This window comes from Pinus tabuliformis, chromosome 2_2 (assembly GCF_031772625.1).
Source record: "Pinus tabuliformis cultivar Carrire ecotype Pingquan chromosome 2_2, CPIR1, whole genome shotgun sequence".
Taxonomy (NCBI): Eukaryota; Viridiplantae; Streptophyta; class Pinopsida; order Pinales; family Pinaceae; genus Pinus; species Pinus tabuliformis.
This window is the reverse complement of record NC_142300.1, coordinates 1074456760-1074479764: the sequence shown is the minus strand read 5'-3', so window position 1 is coordinate 1074479764 and position 23005 is coordinate 1074456760. Positions and strand designations below refer to the sequence as shown.

Below are 23005 nucleotides of genomic sequence, written 5' to 3'. Positions count from 1 at the left end.
TCGCCAATTATGTTGACACACAGGTTGTTCCCTATGACTCCCAAGGGAATACGGCCGGGGTAACCACTAACCAATCTTTGGGTTACAGTTTCTAGCCAAACTGTAATCAGAAAGGGCTCTCTCTTTATGATTTGTCTCTGTTCTGATAGTATTTTAGGCTAGCTATGATGTTCAAGGTTTTGTTTTTGGAATGTGTTTGGTGATGATTCCAGTCAATATATATGGGTGCTCACTAGCATGTCTTAGTGCATTGGGCATGGAGTCAGTGGTCCTTTAGTTTGTTTGATGTGCTGTGTGGTAATGGGGTGATGCTGCAGAGCCAGATTAGTGTCTGAGAAACAATTTTTTGAAATGGTGATTGAATGTGGTGTATCCGGTTTACGCAAGGCAATTAAGAATCTTACAATAAACTGCTAAAGAAAAACAGTGAGAATATTATTCTGGAAGCAATGGAGAATTTCTAGATAACATTCATACATATAGAATTAATAGAAACGTGACCAATTAAGAATTCATGTCCATGGTTAATTCTGAAGACAGACATTTATAGCAGTCAAAATTGAGCGTAAGGTGTAATAAAACAAATCCTGCACTATTCTTTTTCTTTACTACTAGTTTAGTGTAACATGAGTATCATTTAATAAACATAAGAAGACAAGAACAGAGATTGAGGAAAACTTGTTATTTCATCAGGCAGCACAGGAATTCTGCATCAGCACTCATAGCATCATCTAGACATCAAATATTTCAGGAAATCACTGAGCTGGTCCATCCCTTTGTATTAGATAAACTGAGAGTATACAATAGATTTGCCTTAGAGTCAAAATCACCAACCCCTAATGCCTTGCCAAGGGTGGTATATATACAAAATTTACATAAGAAAAATATCAGAGAATGAGTTAATGGCTCATTTATGTTATGCCAACTCCTGGAGCATTGTAGCTGAGAGAGTTAATGCTGAAATAACTCTTTAGTGCCTTAGCTGTCAAAAATAGTCAGAAGCAGTTGGTTTGGCGGCTGTTGGAGTCGGCTGAGGATACGCTGTCAAAATTTGCGTATTGTCTTATCCCTTAGGCTAGCTGTCATTGTCCATGTGCTGAGTCACCTTTCAGCTGCCTTTAATGCTGACTTTGTCATGCTGTTTGTTTTGTAGTGACCTGGAGCTGGCAGTGGCCGAACAACTGAGGCTACCATGGCAAAATCTGAAGCATTGCTTGCCACCAATCCTCCTTAGGCATTTGATGTCTCCGAATCTTTATCAAGGTCTCATCGGCTTCTGTATATCTATAAAAGTTAGGAGGAGTTTCAAAAAGATGATTTACCTCATTTTCAATAAAGAACAGGCCTTCAAGTTTGTCATATAAGCTCTGTCCTGTAGGAGGCCCTGTTTGCTCAGATGCACTACCGGATGCAGTGATCTGATTTTCAATGAAAGTTGCCATTCTGTTGGCAAATTGATCTCGGGAGATCAATCTTCCTGCACCGCTTCTGAGGCTGGGCAGGCCCTTTGCTTGCAGCACTGCCATCTTGAGTTTATATTCTTCCACATCACCCTGTATCTCATAGCACTTCCTCTCCACTGTTTGTACATAATTCCTGAGAGTTAGTACCTTCTTGGCAGTGAGGACAGCATATGTTCTGTTGGCAATGCCTATGGCTGTCAAGACCTCCTTTTCTTGCCTGTTCAGGAAGTCTATCATTCTGTTGGCCTGTTCAGGTCTGTCTCCCAGTAATGTTTTGGCCTTATGGAGTTTCTGCTTGTGCTTGGCCCATTAAGTCCATCTGCTCATGTATTGTTTTGATTGACCTCCATTGTTGACTGATGGATTGGCCAATTTTGGCCGATAGAATCCTTTTTATGTCGGCCATGGCAGTCTCTAGATTCAGCTCCTTCTCTAAGGCCTTTATCTTTTCTTTTAGGGCCTTTATTTCTCTGCTTTGCTCTGCCACAGTCACCTTTGATTTATCATACTTGGCATCCAGTTCTGCCAATTTTTCCTTGGCCTTCTTTATCTCATTTGCTTGGAGCTCCATTTCCTTGATGGCCTTAGTCAATTCTTCTACACTTGTGCTGGCATCTGGAGTTGTTGTTGTTCCTGTTGCTTCTGTTGTGGGGGCCACTACTGCCCCTGTAGTCTTTGCTATTGTTGAAGTAGTTGGAGGAGCTTGGGATGTGGATTCTCCCTGTTTATCTTGTAATGTTCCTTCCAGCTCTTTCTCCAAATCCAGGACCCTATGGTTTAGCTGCATTATGAGGTCCCGTTGGTCATCAACCTGTTTTTCCCTTTGTAGCTCTGTTGTTTGAGGGTGCTCTGTGGGCAGTAGCTTTAACCTCTTCTTTAGTGCATTTAGGTCATTTTATTTCTTCTTCAGAAGGGCCTTTACACCCTTTGGATCACTAGGATCATGTCCTAGATCAATAATGATGTCCTCAAGTGACTTTATTCTATTATCTTTGTCCAGGGAGGACATTCTCTCAAAATCTAACTATGTGTTGGTATTTTTCAGGGACTCCTTTAGCTCATGGGCCATGGTTGCCCTCTCCACCAAGGTTGCATAAACCATCTCTCCAGCTTGCTTGTGGAGTTCAATCTGGTCCATGGGATGGATGTCTTTGGCCATGACCTCCACCCTTGTCTTCAAAAAATCTGCAGCTGACCTAGGCTGCGGCACTGTAGGCTTAGAGTGACTGAGGATCATTTTTTCCTCTTTAATGTCATACACAGACATTAGCCTTTCTTGCTGGGCTGGTGTTGCATCTATAAATTATTTGTAGACCTCTGCCCTTAGCAGATCATTTTGAGCCTTTATTTGTTTGAAAGAAGCCTTAGTGCTCTTGGGCTTCTTGCTCTGCTGGGAGGAGGAAGACACCTCCAAACCAAGTTGCAATCCTTGCTCCTGCTGAAAGGAGCTTGTCCCTGTGTGCTGGCTGCCCTCCCTGTTTTTCCTTGAACTGTCAAGGAATTCTTCAGTGATCTCTTCTACCTCCGGGGAATCAGCTCTTGGCCTCTTGGTCTGGGGTTGCTGGGAGGATCCACTAGTAGGAGTGGACTCTTCTCTGGCTCTTTTCGTACCCCTCTCCTCATGTGCTGGGGTTTGCAAAATTGGAGTAGTCAATGGCTTAGTTTGTGGACATGGAGTTTGCATTGTTGGAGCTGCCGGTAGCTCTGTTTGTGGAGGGGCAGTCTGCATTGTTGGAGCTGCCGGTAGCTCCGTTTGTGGAGGGGCAGTCTGCTCCTGTTGCTGTTATGTTTGCTGCCCTTGTTGGGGCTCTTGCTGCTGCTCATTTGAAGGGGCAGGCTTTTCTTTCACTGTTTCTTCTTCTGCACCCATTATCCCTTTGCCTTTCTCTGTAGCTGGTGCTGCTGTGGAAGGTGCCTGTACGACTGGTGGATTACTTGAGGCCGAGGTCCCTTCTCCTACTGAATAAGGCCGTTTGAAAGGTACCTGCTGCACAGAGTCTAGGTCAATAGTTTTTTCAAGCTCCTTTACATTCTTTAGCATTGTCTCTTCTTCAGTTAGCTTTTCAACTAGAGTACCCTACTGCCATTCTTGCTGGTTGGCATATCTTTCAATGTGTGGGTATTGACAATGCCTATAACCTAGAAGCCTGTACTTGGTTCTTCTAGCAGTAATGAAGCCTTGAGGATCATAAGGGACCCACCGAAAACTATATGACAGCTTGTATTTATCTTTGAGGATTAGGTCGACATCTTCCCATCCTTCTTTCTTATTCATGATGAAGGGGCCCAACTGGTGTTTGAACTTGAGGTGGGCCTTCTTTTTGGAGCTGTGGAAGTGGGTGAGGTCGGACTGAATCAACTGCCTATAATACTCCAAGGCAAATAACCTCATAGGCACATATTTTGGGAGCCTGTATGGACAGAGCTCACAGCCATAGACTCTGATGACTGTATGATTCTCATATAGGTACCAATCACCTATTTTGTATTCTTTGGAAAGCTACAAAGATTTATGTATCTCAGTTGATATTCTGGGAGGAGGGGACCTCATCAATAGGCAAGAGACTGGGTATACAAATTGGTCAACAAATTCACAATAGGAATAGGGTGAATTTGAGACTTTGTGATAGACAGAGGTCCAGAAGATAACCGATCTTCTTTCCCCTCTGTAATCCAGCTTTTTGATGTAGCATGGAAAAGCCTCAGACCGATAGTACATGAAAAGGTGATAGATATAGGTCGAGTACTTGAAGACACCCTTTCTGTCCACTTTGCTCAACTGATCATGAATCTTGTTAGCTATGAACTTAGCAAAGTTGTACTTGCGGGCAAGGGGCTGGCCTGGGCTGTAAGCAGCTAACAATACCAGCATTGTTGCATCCACATGCTCACTGGTTCTATACCCCAACACATAGGCAATCATGTCCAGCAAAAGCCTGCCTACATCAGTGAAAAATACATCCAGGTAGGGAGGTGGCCCTGTGGGCTGGCACTCAAGCCTCATAAATGTCTTGGTGATTCTTTGGATCTCTTCACTGGTCATCTTGGCACCATTGTCCAGCAGATAATTCATGGAAAATGGGAACAGCAGCTCAGTTTGATCAAAGTGGAGCATCTTATTGATGGTTTTAGGATTGATGTGAAAGAGGATGCTCCCATATGGAGACTTAATAGCTCTTTGCTGCACATCATAGTTTTCTGCACATAGGCGAATGATCTCAGGAAAGACATTGACAGAGGGGAGACAATAGTATGGCAGGTTGTTATAGACAATTTTGTGCCTTGTAGCATCAGGCATGAATTGTCAATAATCCAAGGGATCCAAAGTCCCTAAACATGATTTTCCTACCCCTAGAGGAACAAGATCAACAAACCAACAGCTCTCAGATCAGTTCTCCACCTGAAAACACTCAAAAACAAGCAATCCTGAAATCAAAGCAGGTGCTCCACTAGGCTAATGCGCTGAAAATCAACTCCTCCATGGTGTACCTGCGTTGCAAAGCAGGTAGAACAAAGACCACCTGCGCTGAGCGAGATGGGACAAGTGGCACACTGAGTCATTGCTCTGGAATCTTCCAAAAATGACACTTGGATCAGGGATTTCGCCTTGTGATGAGTCAGAGGCTCTGTTTCTCCAAGTGGAAGCAAGGTTCTCCAAGTGGACTCAAGAACTGAAGATCAACTGAAGAGAGAGAGGACACAAGGCAGCTACACATCAGTTGCAAGCTGACTCATCCTTTCTCAATTCATCTATATATTGAGCTCTCTCCTATGAGCTCAGGAGGCTGGAATTTTGTGCAAAGTAATGATATGCTGTTGGTTTCACTATAGAACTATTGGGTGATTGCTTGAAGGAGGTGAAGAGGTGAAGAGCAGAAAGAATTTCTCCTCTTCACCTCCTTCAAGCAATCACCCAATAGTTCTATAGTGAAACCAACAACATATCATTACTTTGCACAAAATTCCAGCCTCCTGAGCTCATAGGAGAGAGCTCAATATATAGATGAATTGAGAAAGGATGAGTCAGCTTGCAACTGATGTGTAGCTGCCTTGTGTCCTCTCTCTCTTCAGTTGATCTTCAGTTCTTGAGTCCACTTGGAGAACCTTGCTTCCACTTGGAGAAACAGAGCCTCTGACTCATCACAAGGTGAAATCCCTGATCCAAGTGTCATTTTTGGAAGATTCCAGAGCAATGACTCAGTGTGCCACTTGTCCCATCTCGCTCAGCGTAGGTGGTCTTTGTTCTACCTGCTTTGCAACGCAGGTACACCATGGAGGAGTTGAGTTTCAGCGCAGAAGCCTAGTGGAGCACCTGCTTTGATTTCAGGATTGCTTGTTTTTGAGTGTTTTCAGGTGGAGAACTGATCTGGGAGCTGTTGGTTTGCTGATCTTGTTCCTCTAGGGGTAGGAACATCATGTTTAGGGACTTTGGATCCCTTGGATTATTGACAATTCATGCCTGATGCTGCAAGGCACAAAATTGTCTATAACAGATGCCCCCTAAAGTATGAGGTCGTTTATCGGGTGAAATGCTTTATTAGGAGGATCCGAAGTTCATTCAATCTGCTGAGAAGTGTCCTGTAATAAGATACAATACAATACATTATTTTTCATACTTTTTCATGATCTAGCTGAGGCGGGCATTCCCATGCTCAGCTTTATAAATTCATTTTGGTACATAGCACAGACGATCGTCTGATGATAGACTGATAATTCTCTGCTGAAATTATCATCCTTTGAGAAGGATGATCATCTGCTGCAATGATGTACATATCAAATGTCTTTATATCCTGAATATATATCGCATCCCGGATGGATGAAACTAGATCCGGGGTCTTCAATCTCTTCCGATCTTCACTCGATGTACAAGTCGATCCATGTGAGAATTTCTTGAAGTCGAACATGGAAAGACATCGCTTGATTACCGGTCAATGATGTAAACCGTTAACAAGCGCGAGAGGAATCACCGATAAGGATGATGACCCTCAAGGTACGGCAGTACAATTCACATGGTGGGAATAAAGGACTTGGCATCGACCACCATGCAAAATCTTCTGGTCGAAGGTCATTGATGTATACCTATCGCCGGAAGTGAGAAACTTGCCATTGAGGCATGCAAGCTTCAAAGTACTGAAGGGGTTGTTCCTAGATCAACTCCTTGGATAGTGAGCTGATGTCGACAAGGAGCGATCCATCAAAGGAGGGCCTTAATGAATCCCACATCAGTGACACGGAACGGAGCTAGTGATTGTGATGAGGTGAAAACAAACCGTGATGTATGATTCAGGGTGGCGGTCATGAAATGGATGAAGGACAATGTATGGCAGGGGATGGGACATGGTTGACTCTTTGCAGAACAACATCTCTTGAACATATAACGACACTGATGTGACGGATTGGTAGCATTACCCCAAATGTGGATGGTGTGGCGAGGGCCATGGTAATGAGACCGGTGAATGAAACAACCCAACCCGATGTGATATGGAGGACAAAGTGTCATGTTCAAGAGTGACTTGCTACCATTAAAGCTGTGAGGTTCTCCCAATTTTTCCCCAGTCATTGCTGACCAGTACCTCTTTATTTTTATCAAGCTTGAGGAGGATAACATATGCTTGTTCTATAACCTACCCTTCGGGCAAGCCCATCGCTATGTTTCAACGAGCCTAGCGATAGGGAAACTCGTTCTCGTCTAAAGACAAGTTTGTCGCTATTTAATGAATTTAACGAGTCTAACGACAAGGATAACTCGGTCCTTTTCATTTTTAGAGAGTCTGAAAAGGTACATAAAGTCAACTCCAGAATTCCTTTTTCGTCATCTAATCCCTTAAGTCCAAAAAAGTATAAAACAATACAGAAGGGATGAATTTTCGATTGCTTTAACGAGCAGAACAAAACAAGCGCTCGATCTTTTTGTGCAATAATCCCTCAGGTCCAAAAAGATTAAAATCTAGAGGAGGGATAGCTCTTCCGATCGTTTAACGAGCTGGAAGGCCAAAACTCGGCAAACTTTTCATATTTTACGAGTCAGGGGAAAAGAGCTCAAAGAAGACTCGTCTTTTGAGGAACGAGTGATAAACAGGGATAGCAGAAGATTCCAGGTACAGGTTGGAATTTTCCAATCACGGCAGTGTCACAAGGATGGCTAAGTGAAATCACTCTTCGCAGTTGTTCCTCAAAATGGGTAAACAAACATATGGAGATGAACGATTGGCCAAATGAACGGATGGAGGTGAGACTGCAAGAACACGACCAAGGGCTTTAATATGGCTGTCAAAGGTTACATTTACCAAGGTTATTTACCGGTTCATTTTTTCTGGGTGAGCTTGAACTCTAGGGGAAGATTGCTCACAACTTATGTTTATTTTTTAACGAGCATGAACTATGTGCTAAAACTGCTCGGATCTTGCATTTATTTTTTAACGAGCATGAACTGTGTGCTAAAACTGCTCGATTCTTGCGTTTATTTTTTAACGAGCATGAACATTGCTAAAACTGCTCGATTATATGGTTTACTTTTGATTTTTTACCATAACTAGCTTCTCTTTTTCACTGATAGCACTGCATTTTCAAATTGCTGCAACAAACTAGTTAGAAATGAGTAATATTTACTTGAAAATGAGATTAACACATTAATATTTACCTTGAACTACGTAAAAAAGCAAATAAAAAGGGTTTTTACCTCTCACTTTACCATTTCATTTGCATTTTGCTTGTTGGAGCTTTGGAGGAGCCTCTTTCCCCTTGATTTTCACCAGCTGATTCCGGGAGATTCTGCGGACGATTTTCGGCGCTGTTTGGACCAGGTAGGAGCTAAACCTTAGCTCTTCATTTTCATGTTTTCATTTTCCTGTTTTATGCCTGTTTTTCTGTTCTATTGAGCCTCTGGGGTTTTGCCAGGGCGCCCTCTGATCAGCGCAGGTTCCCCATTCGAAAACTGCGTTGGGATTCAAGCTGTTTGAAGGCAGCTTGTCCCCCAACGCAGGTAGTACACTGGGCACCTGCGTTGGGGCATAAAAACAACAATTTTTCACAGATTTTGATGAAATTTTCGCCAGTTTTTCATCAATTTGAGGAGCTGACTCATTCTCTTGTTTGTTTTGCAGGGATTCTTGATCAAGATGGCCCTAACATGGCGAGAACGAGAACATGAAGAAGAAGATATGATTGCCCTTCATGATCCTGTTACGGTGGGCGCATTACGAGATTGTGGTTTGCTGAAGTTTTTCCGTATCTCTAGCATGAGAGCACAGATTTCTCTACTGCAGTATATGCTTGATGCTTGGGATCCTGTTAACCAAGTATTCCAGATCAGGAAAAAACCTATTCCATTGACCGTGACAGATATTTATTTCTTGACTGGCTTGTCAAGGCGGGGTGCCCCCATTTCTTTATCAGGTACAGTTCGGGGGAATGATTCCGTGAGAGATTATGTCCGCCAGTACTGCAGGGAGGGGTCCCATCCGAGCAGAGACGGCAAGGTGGTTATCCATGATGTTACTAGCAGGCCTCTCAGGTCCATTCTGTATACTCTTGGTAGGATGGCCGGTAGCGCATCTTTACATGTTGCCAACAGGTCTCATATGCAGCACGCCTTGGAATGTCTCCAACCGAAGATCTTCAATTGGAGTGATGCGGTGCTTACTCAGATGAAAAATCAATTGAACAAGGTGAAGCACGGGAAGCTGAAGAACTTTGGTTTTGGTTCGATTCTGACTGCCTTCGCCTTGGAGAAGATCCCTCTGATGCAACCTCAGTATATTGATCTCGGAGTGCCTTCTCCTACCGAGCCACGTATGCAGCGATGGGTCGGTCACATGTCTAGACATGCTAGTCAATCCCAGATTTCTTTCAATGTTGCTTTCTTCAGGTGGTTTGATCGCCAGGAGATGGCTTTTTCCGAGTACCCATATGTCGGTATGGATTTCCGGGGTGATCCGGATATGGTACTGCCAGACGGTGCTCAGTGGGATGCTACTGGTAAGAATTTCAACCATATTACTGTTCATTTTTTTCATTTATAATGTTCTTGTGCTTTATTCTATCAAGACTTTAATTGAACTCATGTGTGCTTGCAGATGTCGGTCCTGTTCGTCCGGCAGTTCGTCTGAGACCACCTGTTGCTGCTTCGGCAGAGGAGCCTGCTAGGAGAGCTATTATTCGTGATCTTGGCGATACTGAGACCCTTACAGCTGTGCAGGGGCAGGTCGAGAACCTTACCCGTGGTCTTCCGGATGTACAGATTGACGAGTTACCTTTACCGATGCAGCAGCATACTATCGGTGTACCTAGACGATGGACCCGTCTTCTGCGCATGATAGCACAGACTGTGGCCTACTATCAGGAGCATCACTAGGCTAGGGTGCCCCCTAGCATTTTTGAGTTTTTTAGGTCACATGACCAATTTTTGTCTTGGTTACAGAACATTATGTATGAAATTTACAAACAGCTTATATATATATATTTTGATTTTCGAGTTTCATTCTGGTTGATTTGGATGATTCATATGTACACTCTTTTATGATGTGTCCTTTTTATAAATGTTGCAAATATCTATCTAACACATAGTTTGCTAATGAGTCAGTTAATGTGTTTAAATTTCTTGAAATATGTTGATATTGAATTGAATCAAATCGTCTTTCCAAGATTTTTACTCTTAGGAACATGCGATAAATAGCTGGATTGCGAACAAAATATATACCATTAAGTTGTCGTATTACGAGCTGTGAGTCTAGCCTGACAATTAGTCGGCATATGCCACGTGTGATGGCATCAGAGAGTAGTTCTATCAACGCGCTATACTCAGCGATGTTATTCGTTGATTGCCCAATACATACACCTCTGAAACTTACTAACTCGCCGCTTGGATCAAAAATGGCCCAGGCTGCGGAGGATAGGTTCCGTAAACTACGACTCGCTCCGTCGGCATATCCGACACATGTCTCCATAAGGTTTGACATCTGCAACGAATGAAAAAGGGGAATCACTCAACCAGAACAAGAACTTTGGCGAAAACAAAATACAACAAAAGCATGCAGGTTACTATTAAGCATAGTAACGCTTGAGGTACAGCCCGTTCCGGGTCTGCGCCAGTGGAATTCCGTCGTAATCTATTAACTCGTAGGCTCCTTTTGCTAACACTCTTTTAACAATATAGGGGCCCATCCATAAGGAATTGAATTTACCTACTCCTAATTTATCGGATTCTTGGTCATAAAGCAAGACCAAATCACCTTCTGAGAAGACACGGGGTTTGACATTTTTGTCGAACTGAGCCTTGACTCGTTTCTTATGGGCTTCGTTAGCCAAAGCGGCATCACGACGGGTTTCATCCAAGTGGATTAATTCCAAGAAACGAGCCTCTTCTTCCGAAGTTCCAGGGAGGAGATCAGTTGCGAGTTTAAGCGACGAAATTTCATACTGGATCGGTAAGACTGCTTCTAGACCGTACACCAATTGGAAAGGTGTGAATCCGGTTGCGTTTCTTACCGAAGTTCGGTAGGCCCACAAGGCTACATACAGGATTAGGTGCCATCTTCTTTTATGAACTCCGATCATCCTCTGCAACATACGCTTCAGGACCTTGTTGATTGCTTCAACTTGTCCGTTGGCTTGTGGATAATACGGAGTAGAGCTGTCGTGGGATAGCCCTAGTTTGGCAGCTAATTCGACCATCATGTGATTGCGGAAATGCGATCCATGATCTGTAACTATAGCCTGGGGTACGCCGAACCTGGCGACTACATGATTGAAAAAGAATAGGGCAGCTGTTTCACCAGTATTGTCCAATGTAGGCATCGCCTCGGCCCATTTGGTAAAATAGTCAACTGCGACTATAATATACCCATGCCCCCCGGTCGAGGTGGGGTTACATTGCATGAAATCGATGCCCCATTTGGCGAAAGGCCCAACCGCAACTATTGGTTGCACCGGTGCCGGTGGTCTTCTGGTTTTGCTATCAAAGATTTGGCAGGAATGACAACTTCGAACTGCGATTATGCAATCTTTAAACATGGTTGGCTAGAAGTATCCTGCTCTTAATATCTTTTGGGCTGTAGCGAAACCGGATTGATGCCCTCCACACGCGCCTGAATGACACTCATTCAGGGCTTTTTCAGCCTCTTCATGGGTGAGACACCTCCTCAGAACTGTATCGATACCACGACGGTAAAGGGTATCACCGACGATCACGTAGTCTTTTGCTTGGTATCGTATACGTTTCTGTTCGGAGTGTGAGGTGTCTGGCCGAAACTTTTGGGTTTGGAGATAGATAATTATATCTCCATACCATTCATCACTTGCAGATTTCAGAAATAAAGTCTCGTCCACGATTGATTCCCTGGAAGTTTCGTCGTTGGACGACGATGGGAGATGGCATAATAATTCTGCGAATACCAGAGCTTTCTTTGACTTGGATTTCACAAATTCCAGATCAAACTCTTGAAGGATCGCTATCCATTTGGAATACTTGCCCCCCAGCAACTGTCGCGACAGTATATAAGTCATGGGGTTGCAATGTGACAGAATGGTAGTTTTCCTAAAGAGGATATAATGTCGAAATCTCTGTACCGCTTGAACAGCAGCAAGCGCTAGCTTTTCAACGTAAGAATATCTACTTTCTGTATCATTTAAGTTTTTACTTAAATAATATACAGGATGTTCAACTCCATCGACTTCTTGAACTAAAACCATCGCAATGGTTGTATCTGCTGCAGCTAGATATAGGTTAAAATCCCTAAGATAATCTGGGGCATACATTAATGATGCTTTTACTAGAGACTCTTTCAAAGCGTCAAAGGAAGCTTGCGCAACCTGGTCCCAGTCGAAGGGTACATATTTTTTCAAAAGACGTGTATAACCTTTAGCAAGTTTTGCGTAATTTGGAATGAACCTTCTCAGAAAGTTTGATTTCCCTTGCAGTTTCTGAATTTGAAGAAAATTCGAAGGTGGAGGCAAATTGATGATTGCCTGAACCTTACAGGGGTCGAGACGAATCCCATCTTTAGAGACTACAAAGCCAAGTAAACGACCAGAATCGACACAAAACACACATTTGTGTGGATTGAGTCTTATCTTGTAGTGTCGGCAACGTAGAAATATTGCTCTCAAATGCTGCGGATGATCAGTCCGCTTTCGCGAATGAGCCGGAAGGTCATCGAGATATGGTTGAATGATGTTCTTGATGTCATGGAAGGCATAATTCATTGCCCTCTGAAACGTCGCCCCTGCGTTCTTAAAACCAAAGGGTAATTTCTGATAAGCGAATGTGCCCCACGGACAAATAAATGCAGTCTTTGACTGGTCCTGTGGGCGGATATTTATTTGATTATACCCGGAAAATCCATCCATAAAGGAAAAGATTTCACATCCCGCGCATTCATCAATTATCTGGTCGATGAAGGGCGTAGGGTAGTTGTCCTTCGGACAAGCTTGGTTTACATCCCTATAATCGACGCACACTCTTATCGTCCCTTGTTTTTTCATAACAGGGACAATATTCGATACCCAATCGGTTAGAGGAACCGGGTAGATGAATCCAGCATGGAGAAGTTTCTCAACCTCTGCCTTAATGGCAGCGGCTTTCTTAGGATGAACCTGTCGAAGCCGTTGTCTTACTGGTTTGACATCAGGATACATTTTAATTTCATGTTCAATGATACTCGAGTCGATGCCTGACATTTCATCATACGACCAAGCAAAGACATCTCTAAATTCGCGAAAGAGAGCGTCATATATTTCCAGTTCTGAAGGGGAACAACTTTTGCCGACATGAATATTCTCTACAACATCAGGTTTTGTCGAGATATTTATGGCTATAGTCTCTTCAATATTGGATAGGTTTCGCTCGAAATCCACCGTATTTACAGTATTTGTTAGGAATTCAAATACTGAAGGGTGGTATAGGTCGTGTCGAGAATCTTCTTCATATTCCGGAAGAAGGGAACGATGGTGGTGATCATTCCATGGTGCCCCCTCAATCAACATTGATTGTAAGATTCCTTCGTCAGTCCCATGCACTTTCGACCAAGGATCTAATGAGGTACCATATTCTCTAGACCTATCTACCCAAACACTCGACGAGCGTTGATTTGGGTTCACCTCCCAAGCTTGAAACATTGATTGCTACAATATTTCAATGGGGCTTGGTGGCAAAACCATTGCATGATCCATAGCGGCTGTGCCTTCTGTGACTTTCAAGGTGGATACCATATTGCATGTTGCTACAAACAGTACATTTCCTATGCAAATAGGAAGTGGTAGCGCGAAAGTTCCCATCATGGTGGGATCTTTCAACAGACCTACTCCAATATCCTGAATCGATCGGTCACTGCCATGGATCATAGGAACGCTTCCTGTAACTTGTGAACCATTAGGGAGGAAGTTTTGTTGATCGACGACCGTAATCCCTCCTTCAAAGGGGAATGTGATCTTCCTAAAATAAGTCGACACAACAGCTTGCATGGCATAAATCCATGGCCTTCCTAGTAGGATGTTATAGTCAAGATTGCCATCGATGACTTCAACATCTATTTCTACTGTTTTGCCCCCTAGTTCAACTTTCAGGTTACTAAGGATACCGTAAGGGGTATATATCCTTCCGTCGAATGCTTTTAATGTTGTCGATGATCGCGACAAGGTTGGAGATCCTAAAGTTTTCCAGCAACTCATCGACATAATACATGTCGATGCTCCCTCATCAATAATCGTTCGATGAACTGTTTTGTTGAGGGCTTTCACTTGGACGAGGAAAGCTAGTTGAGCTGGTAACTGAGGATCATACCCTTTGTGATCAAAGGATACCAGATTGGAATCTTTAGGATCCACCCCACCAATTGCTGATAAAAATGCCTGCCTTTGGGATGGGCAATGTTGTAGTACCTCAAGAGTCGACATAGCAGATGGCGATTGCGCCAAATCTTCCAATATGTTATAATGCTGTGCCGCTCTGGCACGAGGATTAAATGTCGACTTGTGTACTACTCCCTTTGGCGGTTTTATCGTTAATTCATGCATAATGGGGGGTACAACTTCTGCCGAAGTTGTTGTCGAACTGCTAGGTTGATCTTTACCTTTATCGTTCGACACCTGTGGATTCCCGTAATCTCTGTTCCTTGTCGAAATCAAAGCATCATTTTGTTGTTTTGAAATCGACAACATAAGTACTTGAGACGGGGAAGCGTTTCCACTATCAACCAGATTTTGACCTGGGTTAGGAAATGGATCACTTGACACAGCTGAGGTATGCGGACTCTTAAAGAACCTCTTTAGCTCAGCTTTGAATGGGCAATTCTTAGTGTTATGATCTTTGTCATCGCATATTTGACATGGATTTGGTTTCCTATTCCCAGGAGGGTTCGAAGAATTTTTCTTAGGGGATGACTCACCTTGTTTATTCTTCTTCCCTTTGTTTTGCTTCTTCTTGCTTCCTGGTTGATTGGTTCCTTTGTCTTTATCTGTCGATATGGCATTTACTTCCGAAGCAAGAATTTCTTCATGCGCATTTTGATTCGAATCCTTACGAGCCTTCTTTTGATTGGCCCTTTTTGGATTTGTGTTTGCCGTGCCAATCACGCCATCGCCGGCATGAGAGTCACTATTTGATTTAGGAGGAGGAGGGATTGAAAACTCTGGTCTAGGGGCGTCTGGTATTTTGTCATAGAGCGTGCCGGACTGAGTATATACTAAGTCCAAATATTGCGCACCAGCAATAACCTGCTCTTCTGTTACGACTCCCCCCTTTGCCACATCTTTCGTTATGGCCGGAAGTAACGACTTTATAAACCACTCAGCTAAAAGCTGATCAGGAACGTATGTTTTAACCATTCTTCGTCGACGTCGCCACTCATGTATATGATCTGATATATGAGTGGCGGTTGTCTGCTTGAAGTTGGTCAATATCTCTGTTCCCGTTTCATACCTTATTGGTAATTGAAAGTGGGTTAAGAATGTCGTGGCAAGGGAGCTAAAATTGTCGAACGAAGCTCTTGTCAATTCTATATACCATTTCGCCGCTGGACTTGTCAATGTCCTCTAAAAGAGGCGAAGCCTTATCGAATCATCATTTAAAGTGTTCGACGAACACCATAGATGAAATGTCATCACATGATTCGACGGGTCTTCACCTGGATTTCCATTGAATTTAGGAATGTCGGATGGAAGTTTGTGCGGGATCACTGGCCACCATGGGGCGTAAGCAATTGGATCATTGGTTAACCGATGTAAATCAGGCAACTCTAAAGTCGCCACGAATGGTAACTGTTGATTCAAGTTAGGGGAAGCGTAACCAGGGTACGATGGAATTGCCTGAACAGTCGGTCTTTGCATACCAGCATAATGGAGTTGATGTTGGTATGATTGATACGGTTGATGGACTTGACCACTATAAAGTGGTTGATTTTGGCCATTTTGGATATATGGTTGTCCAGTATTCGCAAAGATTTGTTGTTCAGAACCTTGGTACACTTGTTGGAATTGTGGCTGTTGGTATTGCACTATCCACGGTTGCGATACCATGGGTTGTTGCGCTACACTAACCATTGGACCAAGATGTGGGGTAATTGTACCCGATTGTACTTATGTCGCACCACCAGTAGGCGATTGTGGTTGGGTTGCAGGGTCAAGGGGCTGTTGCATGAGAACCTGAGAAATCTGAGGTTGACATACAACAGGCATCGGTTGAACTTGCGACACGGTTACGATAGCCGGTGTAGTTGGGATGTTCGTTACAGGTACACACTGTTGCATAGAATATACAACTCTTGGTGGCTGGGATAGCATAGGTACCCAACTACTCGTTGCAATTCCACCATAACTTGAATAAGGTTGAGAACTCCCGTATGGGTACCCTCCCGGAGGGGGTAATGAAAGGGCATACTGCCCCCCATACGGTGGTAATCCAGAACTCAAGGCAATTGATTGTCCTGGAGGACTGGATGGCCTAAATTGATTCCCAAAAGGGTCAATTTGATGAGTTTCACCATAAGAGTTACCAGACATTACTCCGGAACAAACAAGAACAGACCATACTACCGAGATAGTCCCTTGGTGGACTCCTTCTAGCGATTGAGAGCTAGTTGGGACAGATGGTATGCCGGCGAACATTGTTGGATTTGCAGCAGGTAATTCTGCCGTCGCCGTGTCATTTGACACAGTCCTAGATGTCGACGGTTGTTCAGACATTTTGAGTCTATCCAATTGATTGCCTAGTGATTCTACAGGGACTTCCACTGGTGATGGACAAACTTCTGTTGTAGCAGGAAATAGAGTGACCCCTACTCCAAAATGAGTTGGAGTGGATACTTGCGGTTCCTCTATAATTTCCTCTATCGCAATCAGACCAGGTGGAAGAGGAAGACCGTCAGGTCCGTAAAAGATTTCTGGTGCCGAAGAAGGGGTTGTATCGACAGCGACAGATGTTTGAGGAACAAAACTCTCTGGACCAGTTACAGATGGAACTGGTTTAGTTATACAAGTATTTGCCCCCAGACTAGGATCAGTATTACTGTCCTTCTGTGGCGGTTGAACTTCTTCTATAGAGGCAGGGTTTCCGGAAATGTTTGGAGTAACCAGAATCTCAGATGTTGTTGGAACACTTGTTCTAACTTTTAAAGGAGATTTTGAACTGGTTCGACGAGCTCGCTTTGCCCGGACTGTTTTCGACTCTGGAGACAAAGACGGTTGACTCGCAAGCCTCCGCGAACGACGGATATTCAATTGACTTTCTTCCACGATTGCGGATTACTCGATCAACTAAAATATAAAGGGGAAAATTTGTGTTTCTGATTTGAATGAATTTTATTAGACGCCTTTAGACATAACTTTGCTTTTTCATGTTTTAAAAGTCGCGAAAAAGCTAAAGATGACTCTAGTCTCCTTCGATGTATTAACGAGCCCGAAGTGACAAATGCTCGGTTGGACCTTTTCAGTTATAGAGTTTGAAAAGGGCCAAAAGAAACTGCTCTGGAGATCTAGGCAGAGGGTGTGCCAAACCTTTCGCGAAACCACAGAATACGTTTTACGGTACGCGTGGTCGATCTTCGTGAATGCTGTGTTCACTGCATCGCGATCAGTAGGGCGGCCGACACGGCTTCCTAAGGATAAAGGATAAATGCCTATAGGGGTCTCCCAATATATACGCGACGGTACGTGGGAGCACAAGTCCGTATTAGTGCTATCGTCCCTCAGGAGGAATCACCCACCTTCGTAGAGATCGACAGTCACTACGTTTAACGACGCCGGAACACGTCTGTAGCTTAGACCTCTATGTGTTTGCATTATGTTTCAATGCGTTGTTAGGTTCATTCAGTATATTTTAAGTTGATCTTTTTAAAGTTTGCCTTTCAAGGTTCACCATGAGATGTATATGAAAAATTCCTAAATGCAGCCTAAGATGAGAAGCAAGCTTTTTCAAATCTTTTTGACTGATGAAAATCTTAACTACTGAGGGAGAAGAAAGGCATATCTTTTCACACAGTTCATACAGCACAAACTAATGCACTTTCTCCTAAATCATCATGCAAACTTTTTCAAATGCAAAATGCACAATGCATGTATTTTCTTTTCCCTTTCTTAATGTTGATGTATTACAAAAAGAAAGTTGTTATTTAACTTTGATTTCGATTTAAAGCGAAAACAAACAAGTTTGTCCAAAATCAAAAGACACCTTAAGATTTACTTGTTTAATCACTGGAAATACATGAAATCAAACCATAATGACGAAAGTAAAAAGACTAATCAGCTATGGACAGCAAACAAGCTAACTCTTTAGACCAGCAAAATGCCTAACACAGGTTCAGATCTAAGAGGCCAAAGCAAGACTAGTTCACTTTCGTTATGGGAAATTGTAAATGATGTAAGAAATAATAAAGAACAAGTACAATTTCGTTATATAACAGAGGCGGAATGATGGCAAGTAAGGTTGGTTTCAGAACAGGTACAAGACTGGTAACTGGCTGCAAAATCTATAGTGAAAACAGGCAAGAAAAAGGGAGGAAACCCCAAATGCACAAGGCAAAATTGGGCCAACGCAGGTGCTGCACAGCCAGTCTGGCTCTCAGCGCAGGTAGCCCCTTCGGGACCTGCGTTGCAGAGCAGGTAGCCTGTGTACTACCTGCTTTGGAAAACGAAAGTTACGTTTTCTCAGTTTCCGGGTCACAATTTTCTCAAAAATTCACAGTTTTTGCTCAAATCAGAAGCTATCAGTCAAGCACACACTAAGGGATGACAAGGAAGATGAAAAGCTATCACTAAGAGCTTACAAGGATCATTGTAGATCAGCTTTTCAAATCATGAACATGCTCAGAAATGAGCTAGAGTAGCTGCCCTCTACTTCGCTTTTGATATAGTCAAAAGCTTTTCGATTTGGTACTCTTTTGTTCAGGAAATGAATAGAAAAATACTACAAACACAGGTTTGACTCCCATATCCCATATGTATCATGACCATTCAGGTAGTCCTCTCTCAATTGCCTGAAGGTCTGCAGAAAGTCCCTGTTACCCACAAAGTCTTCAATGAGGTAGTCCTTGTCAGCAAAGGGCAAGGCTTCCAGGTCTTTATTTGGTGGATTTAATGGAGCTACACTGAGGGCTGAGGGTGCAGGGGCAGCCATTGTATAATCTTATTTTGAAAAAGGTGAGTGAAATGGATTGCAAGGTTCCTCAGAGCTTAAGTGATAGACTCACTGTAGACAATGTTTGAAATGTTTTTCTCAGTGGAAAAGGCAGGCTTGTTTCTGCAGTTTTTGGTAAATTCACAGGGATTGTGAATTGCTAGGGGTAAATTGTAGAGGGTATGTGAGATTTACTCTGGTAAGAAGCTGCAGCTGGTCTACACCCGGCAAAAGGGAATAATGTTGGGCACCTGGAGGACAAATTTACAATTTTGGTCCGCGAATTGACTGTTTCAATGTCAAATTATAGTGCTGGGGCAATGCAGGTTTCTTTAGCTCTCATTTAAGTAGCAGACAATGCTTAATTGTGGAACTTGACAGGTGTTATAATGGTGAATTTGCAGAGAAATGGTATGCATGGGCGAAATGGGAGAATTATGGTGAATACCTGTATAAAATCGCTTAGAAAGCCTGCGGGCCGAACTGTGAAGGCTGAATGTAGCTGAGTTGATGAGTTGGCACGGTCGCAAGTTTGAATTTGGAGGTCCGGAGGTGATTTGGCAGTGAACCAGCGGCAACGACTATGTCTTTTTCACTCGAAAATGACATAAAACGGCCTAAACCGTGACTTTTAACGACGAATTCAGAAAAAATGAGTATTTGGCGCCTTTCCGCCGATGACGTCAGCATGACATCATGGCGGGCCCGGGTACGGAGGGTGACGTGGCTGCTGAGGTGTAGGCCAGCGTGGCCAGACACGGTGGCGGGCGGATAAGGTGGCAGGGCTACGTGGAGGGCCACGCAGCGCGGGGGCGGGAGATGGTGCTACGTCATGATGATGCATGGATGACATAAGGGGGAGGTGGTAACAGGGATGGTGGTAAGCGGTTTCCACGCACCACCTTTTGGCAAAGGTGGTATCGGGGAGGGGGGCTCCGAACAACCCCGCCGCCTGCCACGCGTCCCATGTACGGGGCAGAAAACCACTGTTCCCCGGACGCTAAAGGTCGGCAGATCCAAATCTGAAAATACCCGCCCACCGTTAGATTGGGGGCGGCAGATGATGGACGGCTGGCGGGCCTCCCGACGGATCGTGCATGTTGGGGGGGTCCCGTCGGCATATTAAAATATTCAAATTAATATTTTGGGTGGAGATCTTTAGGTTTAAGGGTTTTTTGTGGGTTTTTCGGGGCAAGGGTTAATCTGAGGGGGGAAGAAGGGTTAAAAAGTGGGTTTTAAGCAGAGGGAAGGGGTTTTTGTGGAATTCTTGAGTAGAGGTGAGGTGAGGGCTTAGGGGGAGGTTATCATTCCAACCAGAGGTTAGAGCAATCCCATGACAGGGTTCACCATAGTCCCTGGTGGACTAATGTCTCCCTTTAGACAAACTTATTTAGCTATAGTGCTAAAAAGGGAGGATATTTATACAAAGCTAGGGATTTATACACCATGGTGTTATAATAGTAGGGAAAAGGTAACATAGGGGATTTAGATAATAGAAGTAAGGGGTTAATATGGATGGAAAAGGTGAATGAGGAGTGAAATCACTAAGTTTATGTGCAGATAACTTAGCTTAGGGAGTAGATCAAAATAAAAAGATTTTTAGACAAGGAATGTGGCTTTTAAAGGAATAAGAACCGCCATAAAACCTCAAATTCTTCCCTGAATCTCAACTGATGAAGGGATGTTAGTACTGAATGTGAAAGGGGAAAATGTGAAGTTAGACATGCTCTTTTGCTTTGCTGCAACATGATGGAGAAGAAGACCTCCTCAATCCATTGATTTTCCTTTGTGAATAGGTTAGCACACATTCAATTGTAAGGAATGACATTTCTGCAACCCCATCTGCCTACCCATCTATTTGGTGTGCATTTTTTGTTTCTTCTTGGAGGGTGCACTTAGACTTGCAGACCCTTATTTGCCTTTTCTTTTCTCTTGGCTTTTTCTTTTGTTTTTCTATCTAGAATTACCCTTATTGCTTCCAAGGTCCCCAATTAAGCAGTTGGGAACCTTAATTCTCTACCTAAGCTACTGGTCTGCCAAGATTAAACAGTTTGGACAAACTTCTTTCTCTATTCTACAACAGAGAATTGAAACATGGCATGATCTAGATTAGGGTTTTGGACCATCCATCAAACTTAGTCACCATAAAGCTATATACACACCTTGTCTCTAACTTGTAGGAAATATGGGATCTTTGTGTCAGCAAAGCAGAGCATATTTGGAACTTCCTTTGCCAATCATGAAATATGAAACCTATTGATATAGGTAGCTAACAGCAGGTTAAAGCTAAATAAATATCAATCCTCTAATGAAAATAGGAAGCCCTAGTCAGAGGGTTGAATACCTATGCTAATTTGGTGTGGAAACATACTTGCGTGTAGATCAATATTGGAATCATCATTTATACAAACATACGACATAAGAAGAAGTATTGAAATGACACTCCTCCAGTTCAAGGCAATTGTGACATTTTGGGCAAATTATTGACAATAATACCTTGTTCAAAATCAAAGTTGTGAATAATTCATGATCATGGCTAGTATGGTGCCATTTGTATTTCTCTGTTGATCTACCGAGGGGCTGGTTCAATAGCCCAAACAGGCTGAGTTATTTTCCCATAGAATCAAGTCCTGGAGCTGCATGTGGAGGATTCATTCTGAGAACAAAGATGTAGCCGAAAATTCAATGACAATTGGGCACTTCGATATTTAGATCATGCTTAAGCATGACTAATCATGACAAAATTTGATTTGGCAACACTATTCATGTGTATATCAAACACATATATGTCATAAGTAATCCAAGATACCTCTGCCTAGATATGATCCAGTACTTTGAAATAGAATCATGAAAGAGATGTGCCCTGGTCCCTTCTTCTAGAGAATATTTTAAATCATGTCAATGTCAATAATCCCTCTGAGTCCTTCAGTCATTTGCATTAAAGGAATGAAATTTGCAAACTTCATTAAATCTCTTGATTCTCACCTAATGTTTGATCTTTCTACAGTGGCATGTTTAGTGCTTTGATATTCTACCTTGAATGACTGGTTATATCTACAGTCATGTGTTGCTTTCACTCGATCTATTTAAGTTGAAGAAGAAAAAAAGAATCAGAATTAAGATCTTATCATTTTCATAGTAGCTGTGTTTTCAATCATTCTCTCTATGCAATATCTTTATTGTCATACAACAACAAGCTTCAAGGTTTCATCACTATTACCCCTCAGCAATTGCTCAGATCTGCCACTATACATCTTGTGAAAAATTCCTAATGATAAATCCTCCTGTGAACCTATTCAATATATACGTGTGGTGAGGAACCTCAAAAGATCATTCACCATAGCATTAGCTAGCATGATATTATCATTGTCTTAAATGAATGGTTTTCTGTCTAGAGGCTCCACTAAGAGTGTGCAGGAGGAGTGGAAAGGCATCAACTATGGTCATGGTGGTAGCATCTATTGTAGTGAATTGTAGCAGTAATTACAAGAGCAGTAATGATATATGGAAGCAGCCATTTATATCTACATCTAATAGCTGGAGTATTGAAAGTCTACACGCACCTTATGATTGACGCCCTTAGATACCCTTGGATATCTATGCATGGCACTTTGGAGTAGTTTCTTGTAACAACCCTTATAAGCATGAAATCAGAGGTGGATTGTAGAAAATGCATACCAGATCCTATGCCTCAGCAAAAAAAATGAGCAAACGAAATTTTGAGGATCATGATTAGGTCCTTGGGCTCTTTAATGCGTTGAGCCTAAAGAATGTCTGATGAATATGAATGCCTAAATATGGAAGATCACTCCTCATCATGGAAGGGATAACTTAATTCATTGGTGACAATCATCTAGAAAAGGAAGATAATGAAACATTTTAGGGACAATATCATGGTGCCCTGTGAGAAGTTTTTCACATAAGAAGCTCATGAAAC

The 23005-nt window shown here is 42.9% G+C and overlaps 1 pseudogene; it reads left to right on the top strand.

Annotated features, from left to right (window-relative positions):
* Positions 1 to 3134: 3134 nt before the first annotated feature.
* Positions 3135 to 23005, top strand: part of LOC149197116 (ubiquitin carboxyl-terminal hydrolase 6 pseudogene) — a 56216-nt pseudogene continuing 36345 nt past the window's right edge.